General features: G+C 39.3%; 1 protein-coding gene across 11 annotated transcripts in view; it reads left to right on the top strand.

Moving 5' to 3' along the window:
• The first annotated feature begins 425 nt into the window (after positions 1 to 425).
• RABGAP1L (RAB GTPase activating protein 1 like) overlaps positions 426 to 20,638 on the top strand; it is a 737,216-nt gene continuing 717,003 nt past the window's right edge. For 4 of the 11 annotated variants that reach the window (XM_078356264.1, XM_035280064.3, XM_078356265.1 and 1 more), the window contains exon 1: positions 426 to 545. The gene's annotated coding sequence lies outside the window, so the exon portion shown is untranslated. Of the gene's footprint in view, positions 619 to 4,781; positions 4,822 to 7,006; positions 7,124 to 20,638 lie in introns of all 11 variants that reach the window. The other 7 variants (XM_078356263.1, XM_078356261.1, XM_078356262.1 and 4 more) reach the window with 4 other exon arrangements.

Raw genomic sequence — 20,638 nt, 5'->3', positions numbered from 1 at the left:
TCTCCACATTCAGAGTTAATCTTAGAACTCAGTAACCGCCAGCAGAACGCACCCAGGTCTGGGCTGGCTCACAGGCGCGGTCCCACCACCCCCCCGAGGCCCCTCCCCCGTGGAGGTTTCTCCGGCGCCTCCCGGACTCCCGCCCATCGCGCGTCGCTGCTACAACTCAGGTTCTGTCCGGACCTCACTCCGCCCCCGGCTCAACCGCGGCCAGGCCGGGACTTGCACACGCTGGTGCGTCGCCGTCTCCCGGCAGAGTGGGAGCCTCCGCCGGCAGGAGCGCGCACGCCGCGCCAAGGGGCCTGGACGCGCGCGCTCCCGACGCGTCTTCTCCTCCTCCTCCCCCTCCTCAGCCCGCCCCCTCCCTCGCCTCTTCCTGCCAGGCCGTCCTTCTCCCCTCCCCTCTTCGCTCCCTCCGCCCTCCCAGAGCTCCAGCAGCGGCGGAGTGAACGGGACCGGCCCGGCCTCAGAGCGCGAGGTGGCGGGTGGGACGCGGGCGCCTGAAGGAGTTGTTCCTCCGGCAGCTCCCGCGAAGACGTGAAGAGGTGAGGCGAGGGCTGCCTCCTAGGGGCACGAGAGCGGCCCGGCGGCCCGGATCCGCCGGCCGAGGCTGCCTGGGTGTGTTGGCGTCTGGCTGAGCCTGGGGAGGGTCGAGGTGGGGCCCCGGCCCGGGACGGGGATGCTGGAGGACCGCGGAAGGAGGGCACGGGGAGGGTTCAGGACTGTCGGCCGCCTCCCGGACACTGCGGTTCTCCCAGGTGGCCACTCCTCGCTGCCAGGGCGGGTAGGGTCGGTACCCTTACCTGGGGGCGGGGTAGTGGCTTCGGCGGCCGCCACCTCCAGCCGTGCCCTCCTGACATTGCTGCCTCCGCAGCTGCCGCCCGCTGCTACGCTGTGGCTGCTGCTGGATTCGCAGTCCCAGCAGCCCTGCGTCCGGTGGGCGAGTGGTTAGAGTATTTTCTTACCCGCACGCAGGCTTCTGTACTCAATCGTTTCTCTCCCTCCCCCTTCCTCTTCCTCCGCCGACCACTTTGCTCGGCTCCTGCTGTTGAAGCTTGTGGTTTTGTAGTTTGGGATGGGCTGCATTCCGGGCAGATCCCTACCTGCAGGGAATGCCCTGCTTCAAAGTTGACCTCCTGGGGCATGGCAAACACCTCCTCTCAACCCCCACCCAGCTTGTGGGTGCTCAGTGTCCTGATAACTGAGTCAAAGTTTCTGAGACAGGGCTAGTACTTTGCACTGGTCGCCAACGGTACAGGGCTAGGCAGTGCGTCAGCATGTGGAAAGGGGCCACCGGCCAGCGGGAGGTGGCCGGGTGCATGGGAGCTCAGCTGACGGGTTTCAGATACTAGGTAGGCAGTGTGTCCAGGTATTTGGATCTCTCAGTTAGGGTTATATTAGAATATGTACCAAAATTTGAGTTGTCACTTGCAAATTTGATGGTTTCATGTAGGTAAACTGAAATGCCAGTCTTATTACACTAATGGTAGGGAGAACTTTTGTTTGCCTGACAGATTTCAGCACAGTTTGGAAAATGATTTTAAGGCCTTCATTTTTGGCACTGGAGGGTTTAGGGATTTTTAATGTTTAAATTTCCATGTGCATACGGGAAGTAAGTAGTTGCTTGTTAAAATTCTGAAAACACAGTTTCATGAAAACCTCTGACTTTTCTTATAGTAGTGTTTGTATTTGGCATTTTCCATAGACTGTCCGTTAGTAATGAAGTCGGAAGATACAGATATGAAGTTTGTTTATGGTCACATTTGAAGTGGATTTTGTTCATGGAAAATATTGGTTCACAGCTCCTAGTATTAGAAAACTGGCCTGTGTTCATTTTCTCAGTAGAGCGTTCCTTATGAAATTGACAGATTTCCAAGGAGAAAGACTAGATGAACTTTATGTATACATTATCATCAAATTGTATTAAATGTACACCTGTTTGAGGGGTTAGCTCTAGACTTTGAGTTAGACTCGTGTCTATACTAAATCAGTTCAACAAATCACCGATATTATGAATTATCAAGTCATCTGGAGAGAAGTAGATAAAACAGGGCAGAGTTTATTTGTTAACATATTATGTAGCCTACATTTGCTCTGATGTGTGTTATTAAGTCATCTGGGGAGAAGTAGATGAAGTAGGGCAGAGCTTATATGTGAACATATAATCTACATTGTCTTTTAGAAAGCTGGAAACAAGTTAGTAAGGCTCAGTACTGTTGTGGCATATGGTGACTATGCAAGCCAAACTAAAAAGATGTGACTGTAAATGTATGTAGTTTGTTTATTTTTTTTTAGAAACAGGGTCTCGCTCTGGTGTCCAGGCTGGAGTGCAATGGCTCAACCCTAGCTCACTGCAGCCATGAAGTTCTGGTCTCTAACAGTCCTCCCACCTCTGCCTCCTGAGTAGCTGGGACTACAGACACATCCCACCACACCTGGCTAAATTTTTATTTTATTTTTGTAGAGTCAGGGGTCTCACCATGTTGCCCAGGCTAGTCTCCAACTCCTGCCCTCAGGCAGTCCTTGCTCCTTGGCCTCCCGAAGCACTGCGATTACAGGCCTGAGCCAACCATACTTGGCCAATTTTTTTTTCCACCTGAGTTATTTGATGGGAATTTCTATAGATTACAGTTGCGATGTTTTGAGAATTTTTGTTTCTTTGATAATTGTTTCATGATTTAGATCATTTTCTTTTTACCCTGGTAGTTATGATATTTTTTTTCTTTGAATAATAGAATTTTATTAGGCACATGAAACAGGAGTTTTCATGTGGTCAGCTCACCAGTTCCACATTTGTGACTTTTAAAAACTTAAATTTTTTTCTTTGCCTTAACCCAAACTCAATTGCTCAAATATACAGAATTTGCTCAATTGCTGTATATTTATTTGAACTCTCAGATGATACAGCATTAAATCAGAAAGTCCTTTTATTCATTTTTTTTGGAGTAATCAAAAGGAATTATCTTGTGCCAAGTAAAAATATGTGTGGAAGATAGCTAGGCTTCAAGAGATTGACTTTGAAGAGAGTAGTAGCTAAGTAGCAAAAATGTCTCATATTGAGGGTGTAGAACTGGGACTGCAATGCAACCCACCATTGTCTTCAAGTGGGATATGGATCATTATGACTGGATGGAGGGTGTTTGGAGAATGAAGTTGATGCTGTAAGCCTATGGGAATCCCAGGCACTGAGCTTGCTTGTGTCTTAATTTTAATGAGTTCTACATTTTTATAACTCTTGAGTTATATAAATGGGTCAGCCATTGAGTCTGAGGATGACCAGCAGCCCAAGACCGTTCCAGGTAATGGCATTTCAAAGATGGCTCAGGGATTTCTTGTGGAGATGATCTGATGAGCGTTTTGCCATTACAAACAGTGGAGGCCGAGAAAATACGGACTTGGGCCTGAGTTATGTAAAACATATTCATTTTTAAAGGAGAGTTTTAACATTGATATTTTGGAGAAAGACATTGTTTGACTTCTAGACTTTCAGAATGGGGAATAATTTTGACTTTATAGTCAGTATTTGAATTGGGCATAAGTATGTAAACATCCTAATAAGGAATAGTTAATGAATTAAGCAGAGCTTGCATCTCTGAACATATCCTTTTCATATTTCATTTACTTCCCACGTTGCTCTTATCCAACAGATAGGATGGCATAATTGAGTATAGCAAGTTTATGCCCATGCTGACTCTTTTTTGTTATTTTTTGGTGTACTTTTTGGGGATTTTCTTGGGAAACTTCTAGGCATCTATTCAGCTGATTTAGAGTTAGATTTGGGCTAAGATTATTAGTATACTTGAAATACTGAGCCTTCTTATTTTCTAAATCGTTTTTGAAATAGAAAACATTTTGCCAGTGTTGTTGGACTAAAAAAACAAACAAAAACCCCCAAAAACCTAACAACAACACTGTTCTTTATAAATACTCATGAAAAATCTGGTTACAGGCTGTGTTGTGGTAGACATAGTACAGCCAAAATTATATTTAAGAAGCTTCTCACCCAATTTAGTAAGCTTAAATAAGAAGAAAATAAGACAGTTTTTTTTTTCAATAAAAGCCTGATTTTCCTAGAATATGAAGTCTTAACAACTGTTTGCTGTGTTATTTTCCCTCTTGCCTATTCTAAATTAAGCAAGAACTATGTGTCGCTAGTCCATGGCAAAAGCTTAGTTCTAGTAGGGGATTCTTAGTAATGGAGGTCTCATTGAGGGAGGCAAAGGAATTTGATTGGGAGACATTAGGTATGGAACATTTATTTTATACTGCTCTAATTTTCTCTGTACCTGGGTATTCAGTGGAGTGGGGGCATAAGCACAAATACAGAATTATCTGGATTTTTTTAAATACTATAGATTTCCTCCTCCTACCCTCTACCTGCCCCCCATTGCTAAGTGAGCCATTGATATAGTAGAAGTGTGTTGTATCCTTCAGGTATGTGGGGCTGAACAGACGCTAAGAACTTTGGCACTTTGCTGATACTCCATAAATCAAATTCCTACTCTGTATGATTTGCCTTCTGGTGATATCAATAGACATTTGTTACTCTCATTTTTGAAGAAAAATATGAATTGTGGTGGTGAAGAGACATATGTAACCAAGAGTATGATTTATCAAATTATGTAGTATACATGAAGGAGACCAGGAGATTGTTTACCTGAACATTTATTGAACATTTTTGATTCTGACCCACAATAAAAAAATATATTTTACTTCTTCATTCAGCTAGCACACACACACATAAAGTTGCAAGTTTGGTGAAATAATATTTATCTTTTCAGGGGCCTGCTGAGTTGGCTGTAATGGCTTGCAAGACCAATTGTGCGTATTTCTTCCTAATTAGCTCTATGTCCAGTGACATCATGTTGGCAGCTCAAAATTAGTCATGGTGGTAATATTTTTACCATGAAATTCAGCAACTGGTATTCCCAGGGTTTCCCTCCTCATAGGTAGTTGTTAAACATTTATAGCACCTCATTGCTTATAACACACATTGATATTTTCTGTTATTTCATTTCATTTCATTTAAAAAATGCTGGGTTTTGACTTCCAAATTAATTTTACATCCAGCTAATGGATTATAGCCTACAGTTAAACAACAGCAAATACAACTAGTTTAGCCTGCCCTCCTAACTTTGTAAGTGAAGGAACATACTAAAAGCCTTAAGTCCAAGGTCAGATAGTGAGTTATTAGCAAAGCCAGGGTTCTGGACTAAATCTGGAGTTGTTTCTGGTGGTCTTCTTTCCTAAGCATGCTTAGTAAGTGTAAGGGATTGTGTTAATCAGTTTGAATAAAGATGGACCTTGACCCTGAGGAGTTTATGCTTAGAGTGGGAGATTAAATATGGAAACAAAAATGATAATGAAAGGCAGAAAGTAATGGGTGGTAAAAAGATAAAGATAAGAAACTATAAGAGTTTAGAGAGGAGGAAGAGATTACTTTTAAGAGAAGAGGTGACATTTGAACTATGTTTTTTTTTTAAATTTTTTTTATTTTTTAAGACAGCATCTCTGTTACTCAAACTTGAATGCTGTGGTACCAACACAGCTCACTACAGCCTTGACTTCCTGGCCTCTAGCAAGTCTTCTGCCTCAGCCCCCAAATGGCTGGGACGATAGGCGCACACCAACATGCTTGGCTAATTTTGGATTATTTGTAGAGATGGGGGTCTCATTGTGTTTCCTAGGCTGGTCTTGAACTCCTGGACCGAAGCTGTCCTCCTGTCTTGGCCTCTCAAAGTGCTGGGATTACAGGTGTGAGCCGCCATGCCTGACCCCTGAACTATATTTTGAATAGGACAACTAGTATTAGAGAAAGGCCTTTCTGGGTTGGGGACCAGGGTGATCAAAGGCATACAAGTATGGACAGGGAAAAATGAATAGTGAAAGAGCTAGGCAAGAAAGAATCAGTTAGCACCAGATGGTTGAGAGTCTAGAATGCCAGTTTTTCTTTCTGCTTTTCAGTTTCTCTTTCATTTTTGACTCTGGAGTAATCTAGTACTTCTTAATATTAAACAACATTTATATTGTGATTAAAATATGACACAGAGAGCATATAAGTATCCTTAGAGTAGAAGCTGAAGGGAATAATTATTAGTGTTGGAGAAGCAGCCTTGAGTTGACCAGTCCTAAAAGTATTGGGAAGTGAAAAATATTTTATTTGTAAGGAGATACTGTGTTTTTTTGGTTGTTGTTGCTTCACCAAATAGCATCAAATTGGCTATGGTAGAACAAGAAGCAGTTTTGAAAGTCTTTTCAATGGCCTTCTAAAATATGATTTCTACATGACTAGATCTTAATTTTTGGAGGCAGGTTTAGTTCAGGCAGAAGAGTAGGTTATACAGAGCGGCAGCCGAACTGAATAGCTTTTAGAATTTAGGGCAGCAGAGCATGGTATTTTATATCAAATCCAGTTGTAAGGGACTGATAGTTTCTTTACTTCAAGAATTTTCTTAGATTTCAGCATTTATGTCTTTGATAGCCTGTATGACTGAAGATGTTTTGAAGTCTTGGATGGAACTTGCCTTGTTTCTCAGGGGAATTGGGTGGCTAGAAATGAAGGCGAATGCCAGTAACTTGTGTCTGTTAATCACATTGAAGTACTGGTGGCAGTTCTCAAGCTTTTCTGTCTGTGGATGATTTCATTCTTATTGCTTCTAATTAAAACAGTGTATAGTAAATTTAAAGAAGCCTTGCTTTTCGTTGACCCCCCAGTTCTATAAAGGTAAAAGCCCTCTTAAAGTGTTGCCCAGGTAACAACACATACAGACACTGTTTAATAGCTCATCACTGAAGTGTGTGGAAAATTTTGGAAATGTTGGTAATGAAGTTGCTATAGTAAATAACTACTTGGTTGGTAAAAAGCTGGGCTACTTCTGGATGGTTGATAAAGAGTTTTTGAGATGAGCCTTGGTTCTAAAATAAATATGAATTGTATCATTGCCATACTATTTTCTTCAGTTATATAAGCTCCTGATATGTAATTGTTGTTGTCTTATCATTTTAGGTTCAGCAGTTTCATATGAACTGCTTCACAGTATAGCACGCTCCAAACTCCATGATAAGAGTTCAGATACGGCATGGCCCAGATGTCTCACACCAGTTAAATGATATAGCTAATCAGGTCAGCATAGTGTGTTTTTAAAGTTTCTTCCCCCCTCTTTTTTGAGGTTTGTTAGTTTTTACAAATTGAGGTTATTAGAATCTTTCCAGATTTTCTACCACCATTTTGTGTGTGTGTGTGTGTGTGTGTTAAAAAGTATGATGATGGTACCCTTAATTTAAATTATGTAAATGTTTGTAAAGATGTACACACGTACACGTAGATATGTGTGTGTATATGTATGTGTAGATATACATATATATTTACATATCCATTAGTTCTTGGAATTTGTGGTGAAAATATAGCCTGCCTGGCGAATGACTGAAAACAAGTGTTCGGGCTCTTTGAAGACTACCATGTGAGGTATTCACAAATATGAAAGTAATGCAAACCCAAAGGGAGTTTTTGTATGCCCAGTTTCAAGAAAGCAGCACATTTTAAAGGGCAGGTATGGAATTCATTCATCATTCATGTACCAGTGAGGAATTTCTCAACTTCTCCTTTACCCGACACATATACCCATTTACCATCCTCATTATTTGCAGTAAGCAAAATTATGGGACTTTAAAAATCAGACTTCTACTACAAGTGATGCAAATAAATACTATTTTTAGAAAAAATACAAACCTGTGGTTTTGAGTTTTGAAGGTTTAAGAAACACATGTCACTAGTTTTTTATAAACTACATGGAGTGTTTTCTGTGCTTCAAGATTAATTGACCTTGTAAGGCCTTTTGCTGAGAGTATTGTGTAAATGCATAGTTTTTAGAATGGTTATTAGGTATTTCTTTGAATAGTTTTTTTTTTTTTTTTTCTTTTTGAATAGTTTATTTTTCCATAGTCAGTTTATCTTGCATACATTGACGGCTGGGCATGGTGGCCCACAGCACTTTGGGATGGCGAGGCAGGCAGATCGCTTGAGGCCAGGAGTTTGAGCCTAGCCTGGTCAAGATGGTGAAATCCCACCTCTACTAAAAATACAAAAATTAGCTGATGTGTTGGTGCGTGTTTGTAGTCCCAGCTGCTTGGGAGGCTGAGACACAAGAATCTCTTGAACCTGGGAGGCAGAGGTTGCAGTGAGCTGAGGTCATGCCACTGCACTCCAGCCTGGGCTACAGAGGGAGACTGTGTCTCAAAAAAAAAAAAAAAAGAGAAAAATTGAATAGAATATACTTCTACTTTAGGGAAAAATCAACCATTGAAGGGAGGTTTATATATATATATATAAATGTATATATATGTATGTATGTATGTATGCATACATTGGCAGACAGTAGGGTTTCTGAGGTTTTTTTTTTTTAAGAGTAATTTTGTTATTCAGCAGCTGTTTGTCACTAGACCTCATTCATTTATTGTTTTTTTTAATCTCATGAACTGTATTCTTTCATTTAAAATCATTCATATTTGCCCTGTGGTAAGTGGTGATATTTGGAGTAATGTTTTCATTTGTCCCAGACTTCCTGTGCACAGATCTATTACCAAGTTGGTATTGAATGGTAATTTCATTGATGTCTTCTTCCCTCCATTCCTTTTTTCCTTCAATATTCTAGAAGTTACCCTAACTCTAGATAAATTAGCCATCCCTACCATTTGAAAATATCAGATAAAGGGTTGTTTTTTTTGAGACAGTCTTGCTCTGGCTGTAGTGTAGTGGCGCGATCTCAGTTCACTGCAACCTCTGCCTCCCAGGTTCAAGCGATTCTCCTGCCTCAGCCTCCTGAGTAGCTGAGACTACAGGTGTGTGCTATCATGCCCGGCTAATTTTTGTATTTTAGTAGAGATGGAGTTTCACTGTGTTGGCCAGGCTGGTCTCAAACTCCTGACCTCATTTGCCTCGGCCTCTCAAAGTGCTGGGATTACAGGGTTGAGCCACTGTGCCTGGCCCAGAGAAAGTTTTTTTTAAAGGTAAGCTAGTAATAGTAAGTTAGAGAAACCAGTTTATCAGTTAATTTAATACTTCCTATTTTGAATATAAATTCATTGTGTTGCATGCTAACTTCATTATGTTCCACTGAGAATTTACTTTTCTAAAGAGAGAGCTTTAGCAATTTTTCTGTTTTTCCTTTTTTTGGAGACAGGGCCTTTCTCTGTCACCCAGCTGGAGTGCATTGGCACTGTCATAGCTCACTGCAGCCTTGAACTCGTGGGCTCAAAGCAGTCCTCCAGTTTTTGTCTCTGGAGTAGCTGGTGGGACTACAGTACTAAATCACCACACTCTGCTAATTTTTTAGTGGGAGTCTTCCTATGTTGCCCAGGCTGGTCTCAAACTTCTGGGTTCAAGCAATCCTTCCTCAGCCCTTCCAAAGTGTTGAGATCAGATGTGCCATTTTTAAACTTTTGAGAATTTCACTTAGAGGAGGATGATAGTGGCTTTCAGACATTGTTATCAGTTGTACAAAGGTGGAAAAAAAAAGTCGTTAAGATGCAAGTAACTATAAACATTTTTGGTTTTGTGGGAGACAGTGTAGGTAAAACACAGGACCTTAATTCTAGATCTAGTGCTGCTGTGAGAGTCAGAGAGAATAAGTGATTTGGGCACAATTTTTTTCTCCTCTTTGCACAGTAATGATGAGCTAATATTGAGTGTTTACACAGGGAGGTTATTGCATAAGAAAATGTACATTATCTAGCTAATCTTCACAGTGACCATATGAGGTAGGAACGATTATAGTATCATCTCCAGTTTGCAGATGAGGAAGCAGGATTAGAGAAGTTCAGTAACTTGCTTAAGATCACATAACTTATGAGAGGCAGTTATCTCTTGCTTCTAAATCTGTATCATAGTGACTCTCTGCTATTACTCCATATTGACCATCTTTAATAGTATGATACCGGCTTTGCACATTTCTTAGGGTGGTTAGGAGAATCAAAAAAGATAAGATTTACAAAAGAACACACAAATGTCTCTGGAATATTCATTTTATTGGATAATATTTGAGACACCAAAGAAATCTTTGAAATCTTGTACACATATTTTGGTTTGTAATCAGTAATGGTATAAAATAAGTGGAAAAAAATGAATATTTGAAAAGTTATCTATAGAGTACAAGACATATTTTGTGTGGGTTCAAGGGATCTGTGAGTGAAAGATAGAGGACTGTAGAAATGTAGGGAGGTATTGAATAAAAAGTGGATCAGATGATCTCTATCAGCCTGAATTCTTTCTGCAATGAGGAGGAGTATATGTAAATAACAGGTGACCTATAAGATCCTTCCAGCATCAATAATCTATGAGTCTCTGTTATGGGTTACTTTTTTTTTTCCTATTAGAATATCCTCAAATTAGCTAGATGTATCCAAAAGAGTTTTCTAATTTTGTTTTAGCTTAGATCATTAATAATTACCATTCTCTCTGTGCTTTTTAAAAATTGTATATGTTTAATGTATACATCATGATGTTTTGATATACATATATAAAACATATACAGATATAGAATCATGAAATGATTTGTTTTGCTATACAGATACAAAATCGTGAAATGATTACTACAGTTAAGCAAATGAACCTGTCCATCTCCTTCCATAGTTTTTAAAATTGTTTGTTATATGAGCATCTAAAATCTACTGTCTTAGCAAATTTTAAGTATACTATACAGTATTAATAATTATAGTCCTCATGCTGTGCATTAGCTCTCTAGACATTCATTCTTTATAACTGGAAGTTTGTACCCTTTGACCTACTTATTCCCATTTCATCCCCCTCCTTTCCCCGATAACTGTGGTTGTTCTCTGTTTCTATGTATTAGCTTTTAAATAAAGGATTTCACATATAAATGGATGACGTAGTATTTTTCTTTCTATGTCTGGCCTATTTCATTTAACATAATGTCCTCCAGTTCTCCAGTTTTATCTATGTTGTCCCAAATGACAGTATCTTTTTTTTAAGGCCGAATAATATTCCCTTGTAAATATATGCCACAAATATTTTATCTGTTCATATGCCAATAGACACTTAGGTTGTTTCCATAATCTAGGCTATTGTGAATAATGCTGCAATGAATACATGAAGGCATATATCTCTATAAGGTGCTGATTTCAGTTTCTCTGGGTGTATAACCCAGCAAAGGGATTGCTGGGTCCTAGGTGGTTCTATTTTTAATGTTTTGAGGAACTTCTATACCATTTTCCATAATGTCTGTGAAGCAATTTACATTTTCAGCAACAGTTTGCAAGGGTTTCTTTTTCTCCACACTTTAGCCAACACTTGTTATCTCTTGTCTTTTTGATGATAGCCATCTGAACAGGTGTGAGGTGATAGCTCATTGCTGTTTTGATTTGCTTTTCCCTGATAATTAGTGATGTTTTCAGTGCTTTTTCATATGCCTGTTGGCCATTTGTATGTCTTCTTTGGAAAAATGTCTATTCAGTTTCTTTGCCCATTTTTAAATTGGGTTATTTTGTTTTGTTTTTGCTGTTGAGTTGCGAGAGTTCCTTATGTATTTTGGATATTAACCCTTTACCAGATACATAGTTTGCAAATATTTTCTCCCGGTCCATAGGCTGCCTTTTCATTTTGTTGTTTCTTTTGCAGAAGCTTTTTAGTTTGATGTAGTCCTACTTGTTTATTTTTACTTTTGTTGTTTGAGCTTTAGGTGTAGTATCCACCAATATCATTGCCAAGGCCAAACAATATCAGGAAACTTTTCTCCTGTATTTTCTTCTAGGGGTTTTATGATTTTATTATAGATATCAGTGTTTACTTCTTTAAACTATTTTAACAAACACCATTCTTTAAATGTCAGTTGCGCTTAGGGTGAACATAAATATATAATTATCTGAGTAAAATGCAGCTATGGTTTTTTTGCTCCCCCCTACCCCCCAGACAAGTTAAAAAGATTTTTTAGAGGATGGGATGGGTGAAATGGCTTAATATTATGTTATTACATACTTGGTTCTTAATGCATTTCTTACAGTTGCCTCTCAAATTTGAATTTCCTGAGTGTGTATTTTGAGAAGAAACTTAATATCATTATGTATATGAAAGGCCAATTTTATGTAGTGTTACAACTTTATGGCTTTTTATACAGTTGGTTTCATTCTCTGTCATTTTTGTCAACAAGCGTTTATTTATAAGGTAGAATATGGGTTTTGTGCTAGAGAAGCAGAGATGAGAGATTGTTGAAGAAGCTGAGTCTTATTGGTGAAACAGATATATAGAATAGAGAGTAGCAAGGAAGGTTGGTACAAAAGTAACTGAGGGTTTTGCAAAATAACTCTCAAGGCTGAAGGCTGAAAAACTAGGGGGGCTGCTGATGCAAGTCTTGGAGTCTAAAGGCTGGAGAGCTGGGAGTTCTGAGGTCTCAGGGCAAGAAAGACGAAAGTCTGAGCTCCAGAACAGAGAGCAAGGGAGTGAATTTGCCCTTCCTCTGCTTTTTTGCTTTATTTGATTCCCCAGCAGATTGGATGGTGCCTGCCCACGCTGGATAAAGGTGGTTCTTTCTGACTCAGTCTACTGATTCAAATGGCAGTCCGGGAAACACCCTCATAGGCATATGTGGAAATAATGCTTTTACTAGCTATCTGAGTATCCCCTAGTTTAGTCAAGTTGACAGCTAAAATTAGCTATCATAGTAAATTTATGAAGGCATTATTTATATTACGAAGGTTTTAAAAATATGAAATAGAATGAAAACGAGAGGATAAACTTAGTACAGTTATCAAAATGTTTTTCAGCATGATTGATTTCTAAAAGCTTTGAATAACCATAGATTTAGTTTTCTTACATGTATATGACACATACAGACATGCAGATTATAGACTACTAGACATTGTTCAGTACAGTGTTATATAACTGTAGCTAGAAATTACTTATGTAAGATATCAGAGTTAATGGTTCTTAACCATTTGGGTACCAAGAATTTTTAGAGAGCATGAACCATGTCATCTTTCTGTTCTGGGTGGCATGAATTGGGGTCTGAGTATAGATAACATCTTATAAAGCCTTTATTGAGACTGTGGTCTCTGTTAGAGACCTCTCATTTGTGCTTTTAGAGCATTACTGTTTTCCTTTTTATTGTCATATGAATCACATTGTATTGCAAGTTGCTGTTTCTGTATTAGACTACAGGCTTTTTTGGCTGTTTATTTATTTATTTTAGTGGGGATAGACGGAGTCTCACTGTTGCCTAGGCTGGAGTGCAGTGACACGATCTTGGCTCCTGCCTGCTGGGCTCAAGTGATTCTCTCACCTCAACCTTCTGAGTAGGGACTATAGGCATGTGCCGCCATGCCCTGCCAATTTTTTTTTTTTTGAAACGGAGAGTCTCACTCAGTCGCCCAGGCTGGAGTGCAATGGCGTGATCTCGGCTCACTGAAACCTCCACCTCCTGGGATCAAGGAATTCTCCTGCCTCAGCCTCCTGAGTAGCTGGGATTACAGGTACCTGCCATCATGCCTGACTACTTTTTGTATTTTTGTAGAGATGGGGTTTCACCATGTTGGCCAGGCTGGTCTTGAACTCCTGACCTAAAGTGATTCACCTGCCTTGGCCTCCCAAAGTGCTAGGATTACAGGCATGAGCCAGTGCACCTAACCTAAATAACTTATTTATAATGAAAAGTAACAATTTCCAAAACAAAACCATTTAATGAGATGATAGCATGTTTTACATTTTGCAAGCCTCTGTAATGTCTGGCTTCGTAGAAGACAAATTCTACTATTCGTTACTGCATTCACTCCATTGTAGTATGCTGTTTGGGTTGAAGTATGCAAAGGAAACCTGGCCTCATATGTAGCTTGTAAAGGGAGGAGTATTTTAATAGCCTTTTAACATAATGTCAATACTTTTCTTTCATACCACACTAGAATTCCACAGTTGGTAGTTTATTAATGGTTATATGAAGTTGCCATGTGAAATCTTACACCACATTAATGAACTTTTTGTAACCTGTTATGTTTAAAATCTTCTGGTCTGTCTTGTAGTTTGAATGGATTTTTTATCTATGCATAATTTTATAATGGTTGTTTGTAAGGCATTGGTTCACTGATTTATGTAGCTCTTTACAATATTGACACATTTTATTATACAATATAAAGAAGTCCACCTGGGCCTGGTGGCTCATGCCTGTAATCCCAGCACTCTCGGAAGTCGAGACAGGCAGATCGCCTGAGCTCAGGATTTCAAGATCAGCCTGGGCAACATGGTGAAACCCCATCTCTACAAAAAATACACACAAAAAAATTAGCCAGGCATGGTGGCGGATGCCTGTAGTTCCAACTGCTTGGGAGGTTAAGGTGGGAGGATCACTTGAGCCTAGGAGGGAGAGGTTGCAGTGAGCAAACGCGGCACCAGTGTACTCCAGCCTGGGCAACAGAGGGAGACCCTTTTTCAGGAAAAAAAAAAAGTGGCTGGCTTGGTGGCCACTGGTGCCTGAAATCCCAGCACTTTGGGTAGGCAAGGTGGGTGTATCACAAGGTTAGGAGATTGAGACCATCCTAGCCAAGATGGTGAAACCCTGTCTCTATAAATACAAAAATTAGCTGGGCATGGTGGCACATGCCTGTAATCCCAACTACTTGGGAGGCTGAGGCAGGAGAATTGCTTGAGCCTGGGCGGCAGAGGTTGCAGTGAGCTCAGATTGAGACACTGCGTTCCAGCATGGCAACAGAGCGAGACTCTGTCTCAAAAAAAAAAAAAAAGTCAACATTTGTTAATATTGCCATCAATGTCATCAGAAAAGACTTCTAAGGGCTGGGCACAGTGGCTCATGCCTGTAATACTAGCACTTTGAGAGGGCGAGGCAGGCAGATCATTTGAGGTCAGAAGTTTGGGACCAGTCTGACGAACATGTTGCAACCTTGTCTCTATTAAAAATACAAAAAAATTAGCTGGCTGTTGTGGTGGGTGCCTGTAATTTCAGCTACTTGGGAGGCTGAAGAGGGAGAATTGCTTGAACCCAGGAGGTGGAGGTTGCAGTGTGCTAGGATAATACCACTGCACTCCAGCCTGGGCAACAGTGTGAGACCCTCTCTCAAAACAAAACAAAAGAAAACAAAACAAAACAAAACAAAACAAAACAAAACAAAAGAAAACAAAACCAACAGTTTAAAAGCATTCCTATTTCTCCACAGCTTCGCCAGCATGTTTAATAATCACCATTCTAACTGGTGTGAGATGGTATTTCATTGTGGTTTTGATTTTCATTACTCCAGTGACCAGTGATGATGAGCTTCTTTTCTTAATGTTTGTTGGCTGCATAAATGTCTTCTTTTGAGAAGTGTCTGTTCATATCCTTTGCCCACTTTTTGATGGGGTCGTTTTTTTTTCTTGTAAATTTAAGTTCCCTGTATATTCTGGTTGTAGATACGTGGTGTTATTTCTGAGACCTTTGTCAGATGGGTAGGTTGCAAAAATTTTCTCCCATTGTGTAGGTTGCCTGTCCATTCTGATGACAGTTTATTTTACTGTGCAGACACTCTTTAGTTTAATTAGATCCCATTTATCATTTCTGGCTTTTGTTACAATTGCTTTTAGTGTTTTAGTCATGAAGTCTTTGCCCATGCCTGTATCCTGAATGGCATTGCCTAGGTTTTCTCCTAGGGTTATTACGATTTTGAGTTTTATGTTTCAGTCTTTAATCCATCTTGAGTTAATTTTTGAGTAAGGTATAAGGAAGGGGTCCAGTTTCAGTTTTCTGCATATGGCTAGCCAGTTTTCCCAGCACCATTTATTAAATAGGGAATCCTTTCCACATTGTTGTTTTGTCAGGTTTGTCAAAGATCAGGTGGTTGTAGATACGTGGTGTTATTTCTGAATCTCTGTTCTGTTCCATTGGTCTATATATCTGTTTTGGTACCAGTACCATGCTGTTTTAGTTACTGTAGTCTTATAGTATAGTTTGAAGTCAGGTGATGTGATGCCTCCAGCTTTCTTCTTTTTGCTTAGGATTGTCTTATAGGATCTTTGTTGATTCCCTGTGAAATTCAAAGTAGTTTTTTCTAATTCTGCGAAAAAAGTCAATGGTAGCTTGATGGGAATAGCATTGAATCCATAAATTTCTTTGTGCATATGGTCATTTTTGTGTTACTGATTCTTCCTATCTATGAGCATGGAATGTTTTTCCATCTGTTTGTGTGCTTTCTTATTTCCTTGAGCAGTGGTTTGTAGTTCTCCTTGAAGAGGTCCTTTACATCCCTTGTAAGTTGTACTCCTAGGTATTTTATTCTCTTTTTAGCAATTGTGAATGGGAGTTCACTCCTGATTTGGCTCTCTGCTTGTCTGTTGTTGGTGTATAGGAATGCTTGTGATTTTTGGACATTGATTTTGTATCCTGAGACTTTGCTGAAGTTGCTTATCAGCTTAAGGAGTTTTTGGGCTGAGATGGTAGGTGGGAGTATAAATTAGTTCAACCATTGTGGCAATTCCTCAAGGATCTAGAACCAGAAATACCATTTGACCCAGCAATCCCATTACTGGGTATATACCCAAAGGATTATAAATCATTCTGCCATGAGACATGTGCACAAGTATGTTTACTGCAGCACTATTTACAATAGCAAGCAGACTTGGAACCAGCCCAAATGGCCATCAATGATAGACTGGATAAAGAAAATGTGGCACATATATACCATGGAATACTATGCAGCCATAAAAAAGAAGGAGTCATGACCTTTGCAGGGACATGGATAAAGCTGGAAGCCATTCTCAGCAAACTAATACAGAAACAGAAAACCAAACACCATATGTTCTCATTCATAAGCGGGAGTTGAACAGTGAGAACATGTGGACACAGGGAGAGGAACATCACACACTGGGGCCTGTTGGGGGTTGGGGGGCGAGGGGAGGGAGAGCATTAGGACAAATAGCTAATGCATGCAGGACTTAAAACCTAGATGATGGGTTGATAGGTGCAGCAAACCACCATGGCACATGTATACCTATGTAACATATCTGCACGTTCTGCATATGTATTCCAAAACTTAAATAAAAAGAAACAAAAACAAAGCAAAACACCCTAGAGAAGAATTTTAAGTAGCGTGAGGCTGTTAAGCTAATTATTATTTTTTTTAAGAGACAAAGTCTTTCTATGTTGCCCAGGCTATACTCAAGCTCCTGGGCTCAAGTGATCCTCTTGCCTCAGCCTAAGCTAATTTTTGCTTGAAAGCTCATATTTTATTATTGACAACAAATACTGTCAGTTGTTTTCCTCGAGGTGACTGTCTTACCTTGTTCCATTTAGAGAACATATCTTCCAAATACCCAGGTCCTCATAGCTATAGTTTATCAGCTGTTCTTTAAAGTAAGAATGGTATTCTGTGAAGAAAGTGGTTAATTTAACTTGCTACTCAAACCATTGCATAAGTGCATTTTCTTCTGAAAACGATTATACTTTGGTGTGTGGTGGAAATACTTTGTGTATTTCCTACTTTGTCACGTAGAATGTTAAAAAGGTATGTGCTCTAAAGGTTGGAGACATTTTTACAATTTCATTAAAGACTTAAGTCTTAAGCAACACGTACGTGTGCGCATGCTTTTTTGCTGAGCATATATGGTTGTACAGTGAGTACCAGTATACTTTGGTGCTGCTGTTTCATTTGTGTTAAGACACCAGCAATCTTACCCACCATTGCTTTTGCACCATCACATTAGCACAGTGAAAAAAACAAATAATGTCTTGGTATTATTAGGAAAGTTGCTTTGACCCCCAGATTGCTTTGGGGGACTTCTGGGGTCCACGGACCACACTTTGGGAATAGCTGGTACAGAGCAAGCCCTGTATAAGCCCATCAATTTGTTGTTCAATGTAACTTTTTTATCTTATGCATGCATAATGTAGAAAATAATATGTTAGTAGTATTCAGGAATTTGGATATTTGTTAAGGTCTCAGAATGGATTCCTTGGTGGTATCAAGAGTATGCTGGAGCAAATATTTTTAAAATAACTTTATCGAAACATGTTTTATAATGCATATTCTTAAGAGTCTTCTTCCTGAAAGAAATAAAGAATTTGTTTGAGATTTCCATAAGGGATACCTTTATATCAGTTGCTAAGTTCAAGGTACTGATCCTGTATAAGAATAACTTCAAATTTAGATCTATAAACAACAAGATAGTTTAGTGAAAACACACACACAGATTTGGAGGTAGCAGAAAATGATTATTCTAGAGCCAGACAGACCTGTTTTGAACCCCGACTCCACTGATGTAACTTTGGGCAAGTTGATGTGACCACACTGTCATTTCTTAGAAAGCACCCTTTACTGCTGCTTTATATGTTCTTGAGGTCTTTCATTAGTGCTAGAGTAATGATACAATGATAGTGATGCCTGTAATTGTGACAAGTGGAAACTTGCTATTTCCTCCATAAAATGTGAAAGCTGTAATTGATTAAGTTTGCTTAAGTTGTACTTTTTTTTTGAGACAAGGTCTTACTCTGTTACCTACCTTGGAGTGCAATAGTGTGATCATAGCTCATTGCAACCTTGAACCCCTGAGCTCAAGGGATCTTCCTGCATTAGCCTCTCAAGTAGTTGGAACTGAAGGTGCATGCCACCATGCCTGGCTAATTTTTCCTATTTTTTGTAGAGACAGGATCTCGCTTTGTTCCCCAAGCTGGTCTCAAATTCCTGGGCTTAAGTTATCCTCCTGCCTCAGCCTCCTAAAATGCTAGGATTACAGGAATGAGCCACCATAACTGGCCAAGTTGTACTTTTATTTTGTGAAAATAGTACCCGTTAGCCCCTGAATAATATATATTTCTTGTTGTGTTTTAAAATTTGGCTTATTTGTGTTCATGTATTCAGTCTTGATAATAATTATAAAAACACTCTTTGGTACTTGTTTCATGCTTTATCTGCATTATTTCATTTAAGATTGACAAATGAAATGGGTACTTTTCTTACATTTAATTCACAAATGATAAAAGAGAGGATACAAGGAGATTGAGTAGCTTGTCCTATAAGAAATGGTTTATAAGTGGCAGAACTGAAATGTAAACTCTTTCTGTTAGGTTCTTTATTTTCTCCAATTAATACCAGAAAAGTAGTTTAACCTTAGGATGTGCGTAGGTTATATGCTAGTACTAAGCCATATTATTTTATTTGAATTTCTTTTAAGAGATGAAGTCTTGCTGTATTGCCGAGGTTGGTCTTGAATTCCTATGCTCAAATGATTCTCTCACTTCGGCCCCCTGAGTAGCTGGGACTAAGTGCATGTGCCAATGTGCCCAGCTACTAATACCTTTATACAAGGATCTTGATCATCTGTGGATTTTGGTTTCCATGGGGGATCCTGGAATCAAGCTCCCACAAATACCAAGGGACTGTAACCACCATTACAAATAGGGCTGTGAAGAGAGAGTATGAGTGCATAAAGTCACTATTCCTGAGCACATGGCAGTAAGAGAGATAACCTAAACAAAGTAAGGGCTCTGCCAACGGAAAGAAGGGAGGTGGGTAGGAATTATTATTACATAAGTAACAAAGAGTATCTGCTACTTCATGTCTTTCACCACTACTATACTGTACTCCCTTCCTAATTTAAGACGCTACTTTAAAATAAAAACCATAAATGAGGGAGAAATATAAATGATAATAAATTTCAGGATAGAGGAAATCCTCTGGAGATTTGACAGTTACAGTGGTCCGGTAGTATAAGTTCTAATGCAGATGGGTGAGAAAGTAATACAGATCATGTTAAAAAGCAAATTTGGGATGAATTAATATAACTGTGTCCTCCGTGGACTGGTGAGTAACCACTTGCTTTGCTTAACCCTAATTAGCTTCATAGTAAATAATTAGGTTTAGCTGTGTAGTTACAGGGATATGGGAAGAAACTGAGGCGATTCAGGGAAAAGAAAATGAAATATGCATTGAGGAGATGAAGCATAGGCTTTTTAAGCTAATTACCAAAATTAGTGGAGTTTCTCTTTATGCTGATAGACATATAGTTAATAATTGATCTAATAGTAGTTTTCAAACTGTAAAATTTCTAAGTTGAAGTGGTTCCTGTCTCTCCCACCCCTTTAATTCCTAGAAGAGGAAATTGAGATTATAATAAAATACTTTGGTTAAAGAACAGCTTTCCAGCTATAGAGGTTATTGAACATTGGATTTCAGGGGAAAAGGGCTGGCTGTAGGTTTTAGTCAAAAGATGAAGTGAAAAAGCTAGACCCAGAAATCATAAATTATAGTTTATGCAGTGAGCAATTTTTCAAGCTGTTGGAGTTGGGACATAATTCTGAGTCTGAGTATTTCCACACTCAAGCTTCTGAAGGTCCTGTCTCCCATCCCATTCTCTCTACCCACTTGAATGAATCTTTGTTAGCATTTAAGACTTTTCTTTCCCCTCTGTGAACAACTCTACAGCAGTGTAGGATTTAAAAAATTAGAACTGCAAATATGTGTTTCCCTAACAAATACATCAACTATTTTGATTTTTTTCATGTTGCCTTTCTCAGTATGTCTATTTAAAGTTTCTTAAGAATTTTTTCCCCACTAAGTTATTTATATTTATTATAGAAAACCAGAAATAACTTCTGTGAACATGTTGTAATATTTTTTAAGTTTTTTTAATATGCATGTGTTTTAGAGTTGTATG

The sequence above is a fragment of the Callithrix jacchus genome, chromosome 18, assembly GCF_049354715.1.
Source record: "Callithrix jacchus isolate 240 chromosome 18, calJac240_pri, whole genome shotgun sequence".
NCBI classification, from domain to species: Eukaryota; Metazoa; Chordata; class Mammalia; order Primates; family Cebidae; genus Callithrix; species Callithrix jacchus.
Note: the sequence above shows the minus strand (reverse complement) of the source record. Positions and strands in the feature narration are given on the sequence as shown.